Source organism: Podarcis tiliguerta (assembly GCF_965153285.1).
Source record: "Podarcis tiliguerta genome assembly, chromosome: 9".
NCBI lineage: Eukaryota > Metazoa > Chordata > Lepidosauria > Squamata > Lacertidae > Podarcis > Podarcis tiliguerta.
The window spans coordinates 9153668-9163740 of NC_139542.1; the positions used below are offsets into that span (position 1 = coordinate 9153668).

Genomic DNA, 10073 nt, shown 5'->3' on the forward strand with positions numbered 1-10073 from the left:
AAAGCAAGGGTCTGGGGAAATGAGAAGATGCTAGATCACAGCCATGGAAACTTCCCTCTTCCCTGCTGAGACCATTTGTAAGAAGGCAAAAACACCCCTTAAATTGTCACTGACTAACTCTCCCACCTGCACATGGGTGTTGAGTTTGAAGGGACTGTTTCATAACAGCCTTAGGAAGCCATGGCAAGAGTGTACCGTATTCAACTAGATCAGGGGTGAGGAATCTCAGGCCCTCCAGGTGTTGCTGGACTACAATTCCCATCATCCCAACCGGACATGTCCAGGGCTGATGGGTGCTGCAGTCCAATAATCATTGGAGCACCTGAGGTTCCTCAGTTCTGAACTACATGGACAAAAAGTAAGGCCCAGTTATAGGTCGTCTCATGGCTAGATGCATCCTACACTAAATCTCATAGGTAATATTTCATTTTGAAGGCATGAACTTTTAAGGAGGGGTGTTTGCCCAAAAACATTCCTGGTAGGATCATGTCTTCCATAGAAAAGTGTTCACACCAGAGCGATTCAGTGTGCAGATAATGTTAGAGGCTTGTTTCCTTCTGATCGTTCATCTCCTTTACTGTCTTCCATGTGGGAGTGCTCTTGGTGACGCATTGAATGCTTTGTCTGAAGCAGCAGATGGCCAGCCCTTTCGTGTGCATTCTCTTCATGTTTTATCGCCTGTTAAATATCACCTGCCCTGAGCCCTGGCTGAAAGAAAGGAGGAACTAACACAAAATTTAAGAAATAAACAACATTCTGAAACTATTTCGCTTTTCTAAAGCCTTGGCCAATGACTGGGTTTTTTTAAAACTGGCACATAAGGACCAGAACATTGGCTTCCCTGCTGTCACATTTTTTGATGAGCTGAGGCACTATGTACTTTAACCCGTTCCTCTCCAGTGTGAACATTAATAGTGTCCTCAGTAGAGTCCTCCCCAAGTTTGCTCCAGTGTGCCTTGGCTCATGAATCCAAGGTATGATTGTATTATGATTCTGACCAATATTGCAATTAATTGATTGATCACTTTCTAGACCATTGTCTAAGGTGGTTTAGACATAAGATCATAAAAAATAGTTAAAAACACAAATAAAACAAATGTGTATAAAACAAGGCTAAAAGCCTAACAAATGCACACTCATGGCAAAGACCCATTCATTCAGCTGTGAAAGGCTGTTTCTGCCACATCCCAAGAACCTAGCCAGCCAACTATTTGCATGAAGGAGTTTACATAATAATGATAATAATAAATTTATTTATACCCCACCTGTCTGGCTGGGCTTCCCAGGCTGCTCATTGCAAACAATTGCCCCTATGACAGAACCAACCAGAAATTTCATTGTGGTGGTGATGGCATTTCAGAGTTTATTGACAGAGGACACTGTTCATTCTCAAGCAAGTTGCTGGGATCTTGTAGGGCAAGGTTGCCTCAGGTAGTCTGATGGGGGATGGCTCTCGAGTGTTGTTCAGTAGAGATTGAACAGGGCAATAGCCTGAGGCTTTGGGTTTCATGGGGCCTGACATGTTCTCTTTCTCCTCCGCCCACCTCTGCGGCTTTTGCCACCTGGGGAGAAAAAGGTAAAAGAAGGTTTCCATAGAATCACAGAATTGCAGAGTTGAAAAGGACCCAAAGGGTCGTATAGTCCTTGTGATGGGTCTTTGTTAATGCATCTGTCCCAGTGCTGTTTGACGCCTTATTGTTATTAATTTCATTTATAAATCACTTCCTAGGAAGCATCTCAAAGCAATTTCACAATGCAAGAAAACTTGTCTAAAGCAAACATATATATAATAACAGTTAATTACTTACACACACACACACACACACACACACACGCACGCACACACATCTCCCAAATCCAAACCAGTTAGCAACTATTAGACTTCTTGAAAGAGGAAAGAAATTTAGGGCCAATGTAATTCTAAGGACTCGTGTTTCTGTCAGATTTCACACCCTGGTTCTATTGGAAAAAGGGTTGAAATTTGGTCTCTGCCAGTTTTTGCATTATTGTTTTTTTAAAGTTTGTTCCCTTCCACTTGAATAGTAATGTGTGAACTTAAAACCATAGAGACAGTCATGCATTAATGTGGATAGTCTTTGTTTTGTAAAATCTTCCTGAGAGCTGTCAGCACCATTTTCTTTTCTTTTCTTTTCTTTCTTTTCCTTTTTTCCTTTTTTATATATTGCAATTTTATTTCATCTGCTCAAACAAAACAAAGTTAGCATTTTAAGAAATTTTAAAATGATACAATATGGTAAAAATATCAGAGAATTAACTGAAAAACCTCAAAAGGAGGTAAAACTAAATGCATGAAAATTCAACATTCATTAGTGTTTCACAGCAGCCAAACTTCGTAGCTTTTCTAAGCAGCTAAATATATGTCTTTTAAAAGGTGGGGTGGGGTTAAAATTCTGAAAAGCAGCCTTCATACCATGTCATAGTATTCACTGTGGATCTGAAATGGAGCAAAATCTGAGACACAGGGGTGAAGATTACGTGAGTTCCCATCCAGTGGCGTAGCGTGGGGGGTGCAGGGGGGGCCGGCCGCACCGGGCGCAACATCTGGGCGGGGGGGGGCGCTCGCACTCGCAGCTCTCTGCCCCTACCTGGCTCGCTCACTCTCTCTCACTGCAATGCTGGCTGTGCGAATCCGATCCGAGCCGCCGGGTCGCCGCCCAATGTGGAGGGGAGGGTGCCAGGCGTGCGGTGCGGTGCGGAGAGAGAGCGAGGGACTATCTGGGGGAGGGACAGTGCAGCGGGGGGGGCGCAAATTACTTGCCTTGCCCCGGGTTAGGGGGCGCAAATTCATTGCCCCGGGTGCTGACAACCCATGCTACGCCACTGTTCCCATCCACCATCCTGACTTTCATATCCATCTTGCATGGTTTCCAAATCATCCCTTTAAATCCTAGGATTCTTTTGGAGGATCTCTGTGACTGTAAAAATGTTATACATTCACTATAGGCTTATGTTTTTAAAAAGATATACCATTCCTCACATGGAGGCTCAATGGTGATGCGCTAGTTTTCTCCAGCTTTCATTCCTCGCTATGTTTTCCTGGTGCTGGAAATATTTCAAGAGACAGTGACATGCTGTTGATTTGTATTATTCAGCAGCCAATCATTTAAATATCAATTATTTACCACTGTGTTCTGCTCTGTTGTTGATACCTGACTGTGCACCACGACTGAGAGTGGTGTGTAGATAAATAGGGGAGGACACCGAGTCGCCTCTCTTTGTATCTCAAGAGCATTTTCACATGCTGAAGACTTAATTGGCATTGACAAAAGCTGTTTCCAAAAAGAAGTACATGAATGCATTGCAAAATTCCAATGCTGAGCTGAAACCAGTCACTGGCTTTGCAAAGGGTTGGGCAAATTATTTGATCTTCTTACAAACAAACAAAAAATAGTCCATTCATTTACTCAACATTCATTCATTCATTCATTCATTTATTTATTTTACACTTTCTATAGTGCATCCGTCTCCATTTATTTTCACAGTGGGGAAAGGGGAGAAATCGGATTCTGTTCCCATTTAAAGGCAAACTTATCTGAAAAGCACTTTGTGAAATAATATGAGAACCAAAAATACAGCCGTCCTCCAAATTGCATACAGTTGTAGCTTGGATCTCAAAAGCCTTGGCTCCCGAAGAAATCGGCTCCTGAACAACAGAAACCCGGAAGTGAGTGTTTCAGTTTTTGAACGATTTTCGGAAGCTGAACATCCAGCACAGGTTCTGTGGCTTCCAATTGGCTGCAGGAGGCTCCTGCAGCCAATTGGAAGCCGCGCCTTGGTTTTCGAATGGTTCCGGGAGTCGAATGGACTCCTGAAATGCATTCTTGTTGAGAACCAAGGTACGACTGTACTTCTTTACATTTTGCAGTGCAGTTCTCCAGTCACGTAATAGGCAAAAAAAATCACATACTAAGGTAAAGTGTACATAAAAATGCACATTTGAGGGGAAACAACATACAGAAATAAACTTTCTTGGGGAAATTTTTGCTTTGCGAAAATGTGTATGTTAGGAGAAATTTGCACTAAAATCCTCATGAAGCCTATTCTTTTTTTAAAAAAAAAAAAAACAACCAACACAACAACAATCAGGAACTGATGTGTAAATGTTGAGACCTAAAGAGTACCAACTGCTGGGACCTGCAAGTGAAAAGGGGGTTCTCACGCTCAGGTCCTGCTTCCAGGCTTCCAAGAGGCATCATGCTGGCCGATGTGAGAACAGGATGGTCAACTGGGTGGGCCTTTGGCCTGATTAAGCAGGACTCTCCTTATGGTGGCAGGGGATGCTTCCAAGCATGGTCACCAAATGCCCTTAGAAGGTGCTTTCAGACCTTCCTGCTCAACACAGGAAGGCCAATGTTAAAAAAGTAGGCAAGATCATCAGGCACATGAGGCTGTGTGAGTGCAGAACATTGGTGGTAGCACTGACATGCATGTTCCATGCCTCCTAGTCACATTGGCCTTTTTAGTTCAAGCATAGGTTTCATGGAGGATTAAGGGCAGTAGAATCACTGCACCAAGGCTGGCGAAACCCACCCAAATTTGAGGGAGTCCTTAGCAAAATAGCATTGGTGCCGCCTTCATATTCACAGAGGGGAGTCTTACCTTGTAGCACAGGTGAGTGGCTACTATTCTTATTCTTAATACTAATTTAATTTAATTTTTTGGGCTATGAGAAGCAGCATGGTTCTTGAGAAGCTCAACCTCTTGGCCATTTTGCTCCCTCCTGTTTTGTGCTAACGTAGGGAATTATTGGGAGAGGAAACAAAATGGCATCTGGCACTCACAAAAATGGCAGCCACCAATGGGTTCCACTATATTTTCTGTTGGCTGCCATTTTGTTTTTTTTTCCAAAAGAAAAAAAAATGCTCTAATGCCCCAAAGCATTAGATCAAGCCACAAGAAAAAGATTCATGATAGCAGAAGGGAACAAAAGAATAGGGGATCATCTGAAGGGTGGGATGTGGAAAGAACTGTTGTGTAAAAGGCCAGTTTGAATGGGCCCTTATCATCACCACTAACTAGAGCAAGGGTCAGCAAACTTTTTCAGCAGGGGTCCGGTCCACTGTCCCTCAGACCTTGTAGGGGGGTAGACTATATTTTTTAAAAAATAAAAATGAATGAATTCCTGTGCCCCACAAATAACCCAGATATGCATTTTAAATAAAAGCACACATTCTACAGTGGTACCTCAGGTTACATATGCTTCAGGTTACATACGCTTCAGGTTACAGACTCCGCTAACCCAGAAATAGTACTTCAGGTTAAGAACTTTGCTTCAGGATGAGAACAGAAATCATGCTCCGGCGGCACAGCAGCAGCAGGACGCCCCATTAGCTAAAGTGGTGCTTCAGGTTAAGTACAGTTTCAGGTTAAGTATGGACCTCCAGAACGAATTAAGTACTTAACCCGAGGTACCACTGTACTCATGTAAAAACACCAGGCAGGCCCCACAAATAACCCAGAGATGCATTTTAAATAAAAGGACACATTCTACTCATGTAAAAACACGCTGATTCCTGGACTGTCCATGGGCAGGATTTGGAAGGTGACTGGGCCAGATCCAGCCCCCGGGCCTTAGTTTGCCTACCCATGAACGAGATTGTGCAGGAAGGTGGATTTCATGGAGAAAGTTGACCAGCCCAGTGGTTCCCAAACCTTTTCAGGTCGTTGCCCGCTTGTTTCCACAAACTCATCCCCAGTGCCCTTTACCCAACAGAAAACATTTTTCAGAATAGCAGTTTACACAGCCCACTAATAGCACAATAATATTCAAAACTTTAACAGTTAATGGCACATTTATTCAAGTCAAATTAAAGCTATTTAGTTTAATAAAGCTGGAATGTACATTGACTTATTTACCAGCACATAGCTAAATTATGGAACTCCCTCCTACAGGAGACAGTGGTAGCCAGAAATTTGTATGGCTTTAACAGAGGATTGGACAAAGTCATGGAGGAGAAGGATACTAAGGGCCACTAGCATGATGACTATGCTCTGAATGCTTCTGAATACCAGCTGCTGGAAACCACAGGAGGGGAGAGTGTTCAGGTGCTCAAATCCTGTTTGCTGCCTTCCTTCAGGCATCTATGTGCACTCTACGTGGGGCTACCTTTGAAGGTGAGCCCGAAACTACAACTAATCCAGAATGCGACACCTAGACTGGTGACCGGGAGCGGTTGCCGAGACCACTTAACACTGGTCTTGAAAGACCTACATTGGCTCCCAGTATGTTTCCGAGCGCAATTCAAAGTGTTGGTGCTGACCTTTAAAGCCCTAAACGGCCTCGGCCCAGTATACCTGAAGGAGCGTCTCCAACCCCACCATTCTACCTGGACACTGAGGTCCAGCTCCAAGGGACTTCTGGCGGTTCCCTCACTATGAGAAGCCAAATTACAGGGAACCAGGCAAAGGGCCTTCTTGGTAGTGGCACCTGCTCTGTGGAACACCCTCCCACTAGATGTCAAAGGGAACAACTACTAGACATTTAGAAGACATTTGAAGGCAGCCCTGTTTAGGGAAGCTTTTAATGTTTGATGCATTACTGTATTTTAATATTTTGTTGGAAGCCTCCCAGAGTGGCTAGAGAAACCCAGCCAGATGGGTGGGGTATAAATAATAAATTATTATTATATTATTATTATTATTATCTGGTTGGCCACTGTAAGAACAGCATGCTAGACTAGATGGGCCATTGGCCTGAGCTAGCAAGCACTTCTGCTGTCCTTATCTCCAATGGCCATTTCCCCTAGAATGTTGTCCCTCCCATGAATGAACAGGGTTGATATAGGAGTTGTTTAAGGACAAGTGAACAAGCTATTGAATAAAGGCAGGGTCAAGTAAAATAAGTACTCTTGCTAGGCACATGTTCATTTCTGAAAGTTAATTACCGCACAATGGTTTTGATCATTAATAATAATAATAATACATTTTATTTATAAACCGCCCTCTCCAGCCAAGACCAGACTCAGGGTGGCTAACACCAGATAGAAAACAATTGATTGAAATAAAACTTAAAAAACAAGATTAAAACACAACATTAAAATGCAGCCTCTTTTCAGCAGAAACTCAAAAACTTTTTGGGGGATGAAAACGTCAAGTCTTCACCAAGGCTAACTATCCAGAGTGGTCCTACGTGGGCCAGAAAAAAAGCCAGGGAAGTCCCCAAGTAGGAATTCTATCACAGAAGGAAAAAGGGAAAAAGAAAGAGGGGATCAAACTAATTCCAAGCCAAAAGCCAGGTGGAACAACTCTGTTTTACAGGCCCTGCAGAAAGAAATCAGATCCTGCAGGGCCCTGGTCTCATGAGACAGAGTGTTCCACCAGGCCAGAGCCAGTGTTGAAAAGGCCCTGGCTCTGGCTGTGGTTAATCTGACTTCCTTAGGGCCCGGGACCACTAGGGTGTTGCTATTTATGGGCCTTAAGGTCCTCCATGGGGCATACTGAGAGAGGTGGTCCCATAAGTACAAGGGTTCTAGGCCATGAAGGGCTTTAAAGGTCAAAACCAGCAAATTAAATCTGACCCTGTACTCCACTGGGAGCCAGTGCAGCTGGAAAAGCACTGGGTGAATATGCTCCCATGGCAGGGCCCATTGTTATGAAGAATCCTCTACAACTGCATTGGCCAACTTGACGCCCTTCAGAACTTTTTGGGCTACAACTCCAAGAAGTCCCAGTCAGCATGGCCACTTGACAAGATGATACAGCTCAGGGTGCTTGCAGAGGCCTTCCCCAGTGCCCACAGGGGTCCTCGCCCCCTTATCCACTTCACCTCTGCTGAAATTATGCTTGAAAGCATCATTTTGTTGAACCCAGTAGAAAAGGTTGTGTTGTGTGCTTGGTTGAAGGATGTGTGTGTTACTCAACGATAGCTTTTCCAGGATGCAAATGTGCCTATGGTCCCTCAAAGATTGGTGCAACCTGGTACAGATGGCCAGGTTACCCCAAGTATCTTGGCCATCTCCAGTGGTGGTCAGTGTCCATTGGGACTGGTAGAGTGGAAGGCAGGGAGGTCAACAGTAGATGGCGCCAAAGCTAATGGCAGACACAGCCACCTAATTCTAGCTTTCCTCCCATTCTCCTCCATAGCTGTCAACTTTTCCCTTTTTTTTTAAGGGAAATTACCTTATTGTGAATAGGATTCCTCTCAAGAAAAGGGAAAAGTTGACAGCTATGTTCTCCTCCCTGCTGAGTTCTATGAATGGCAACACTGAGACTAATCTGGAAGAAGCTGCCCCAGACAGTGCTACTCTTAGGCTGGATATAAGAAAGAAGGCAAGCAGCTGGGAGGCTGTTTGCGGGCTAGCTGCAGTTGGTGGGCCCATGCCCTATTTGCCTCAAATGAGCCAGCCACCACTGGTTCTCTCTATGGGTCACTGGAGGCCCAAAGAGTTACCCCATGTCCAGATTCAACACCAAACGTGACCACATCTCAAGAGGGGCCCAAGACACAAATCAAACCCAGAGACCCACCTTTTCTCCTTCCGCCGCGTCTTCCCCTCCTCCTCCCTTTACCCCGCCGTCCGGAGCCGCCCCCACGGCGTCCCCTTTTCGCCATCCATTTGCAGTTCCTGCTGCTGCTCCTGCTGTGTTGGAATCTCGCCATGTTGTTTCAGTTCCTTTGGTGTGCAAGGTCTGGGCGAACAGCAGGAGCCCCACCTGTGGGCTGAACAGCAGCCCTGATGTCTCTGTTATGTTTGCCTTGGTCCCGGCCTGTTATAGGCCAGCTGTCCATTGTGACGCTGGGTGAAGCCACAAGGTGTTACCATGGGAACAACAGGCCATTTACCCATGATGCGTTTTGCCCTTTCAATCAAGACAAATTGTAAATCTTTGGGGGGGGGGACACATTTGTTTGTTTGTTTGTTAACAACCCTTCATCTCAATATCTCAGGGTGGTTCACAGCATCAAAATACAAGATACAAACACAAAACACATAATAAAATTGTTTTGTGCTTGAAGGGAGCTCGCTGCAGACACAGTGGTCCTCACCAGTCTCCCTGGCTTCCCCTGAAAGTCACCAGCTCCCCCTTTGCAGTGAACCGGAAGTCTCAGTTCATAGCAAATCTTTTGTTCCTACAGATTATTTCTGTTAATTTAACCAACTCTGTCAAAGCCAAATATTTCAGCCAACATTCCTGAACTGCTGGGGGTTAAGAGTTTTTCCAGTGCTCAGCCCACGATAACTTTGCTGCAATCTATAAATTTGTAATCAATGATTTCATTGTGCTGGATAAAGCGTTTTTCAGCAACATTAAATAATTCCAATCCATAACATTAAGAGCTATTAAATGCCATTGATACAGTAATTTGTTCAGCTCCTGAAAGCAACAGCTCTCTCCAACTTTTGCCTTTCTGGAAACGGAAGATTCAAGTCGTCCGGTCCCAACGTCCCAGAGGGGGTAAAATTAACAGTATGCTAATTACCCCACCTTATTCCTCCATATATCTATGGCCACATTATGCCAGTTTCAACAGAAATGTCTTAAACTAATTCTGCAAGATTCACATTCTTGGGGTTTGGAAGAAAAAGAGAAAGCCACGGAGGAGGGGAATATATCTCTTCCCATCCTTGCCTGCCCTGGAAGAAAGGCAAAATAGAAATATAAGACATGTTTTTTTAAAAAATGCTTCCCTTTTTAGTTTAGTTTGTGGTACTCTTTGTGCATAAAGGAACACGAGTCCCCTGCAATTTTTGCACCATTTCAAAGAAATATTTCTGCTATGAAGTTGATGTCACCTGGTGCTGTTACTTTGCAAAATGACATGCAGTTCTTTGCTTTCTTGATATACGGGGAGGAAGGCTATTGAAAATTAGCTCAAAAGACTCCCCCCCTTTCCTCAAGACTTTTTTTTTTTGTCAGTGGGAGTTATAGCTGCACCAAGATATTGTTATTTAAATCTGGTAATTATGTGCCTCGGCAGATTACAGACTTCACAGATGCAGTCCATGAGATTTGTAATATAAATGAAGCATGGAATATCAAAAGACCATGTACTGGAGCCATTAGCTGCTCGAGTAAGAAAAAAAGGGGGTTTTTTTAAGCTGTTAATAGCA

The 10073-nt window shown here is 44.0% G+C and overlaps 1 long non-coding RNA gene across 4 annotated transcripts; it reads right to left on the reverse strand.

The window, feature by feature from the left end:
• Window positions 1-689: 689 nt before the first annotated feature.
• LOC310657742 lies at window positions 690-8782 on the reverse strand. Of its 4 annotated transcripts, none has more exons than XR_014501882.1 (3): window positions 8488-8740; window positions 1266-1562; window positions 690-704 (listed from the first exon to the last, which is right to left on the reverse strand). It is a non-coding gene; the product is annotated as an uncharacterized lncRNA (long non-coding RNA). The 4 variants fall into 4 exon arrangements; XR_014501883.1 differs by having other exon boundaries at window positions 694-708; XR_014501884.1 differs by lacking the exon at window positions 690-704 and adding an exon at window positions 711-725.
• Window positions 8783-10073: the final 1291 nt, after the last annotated feature.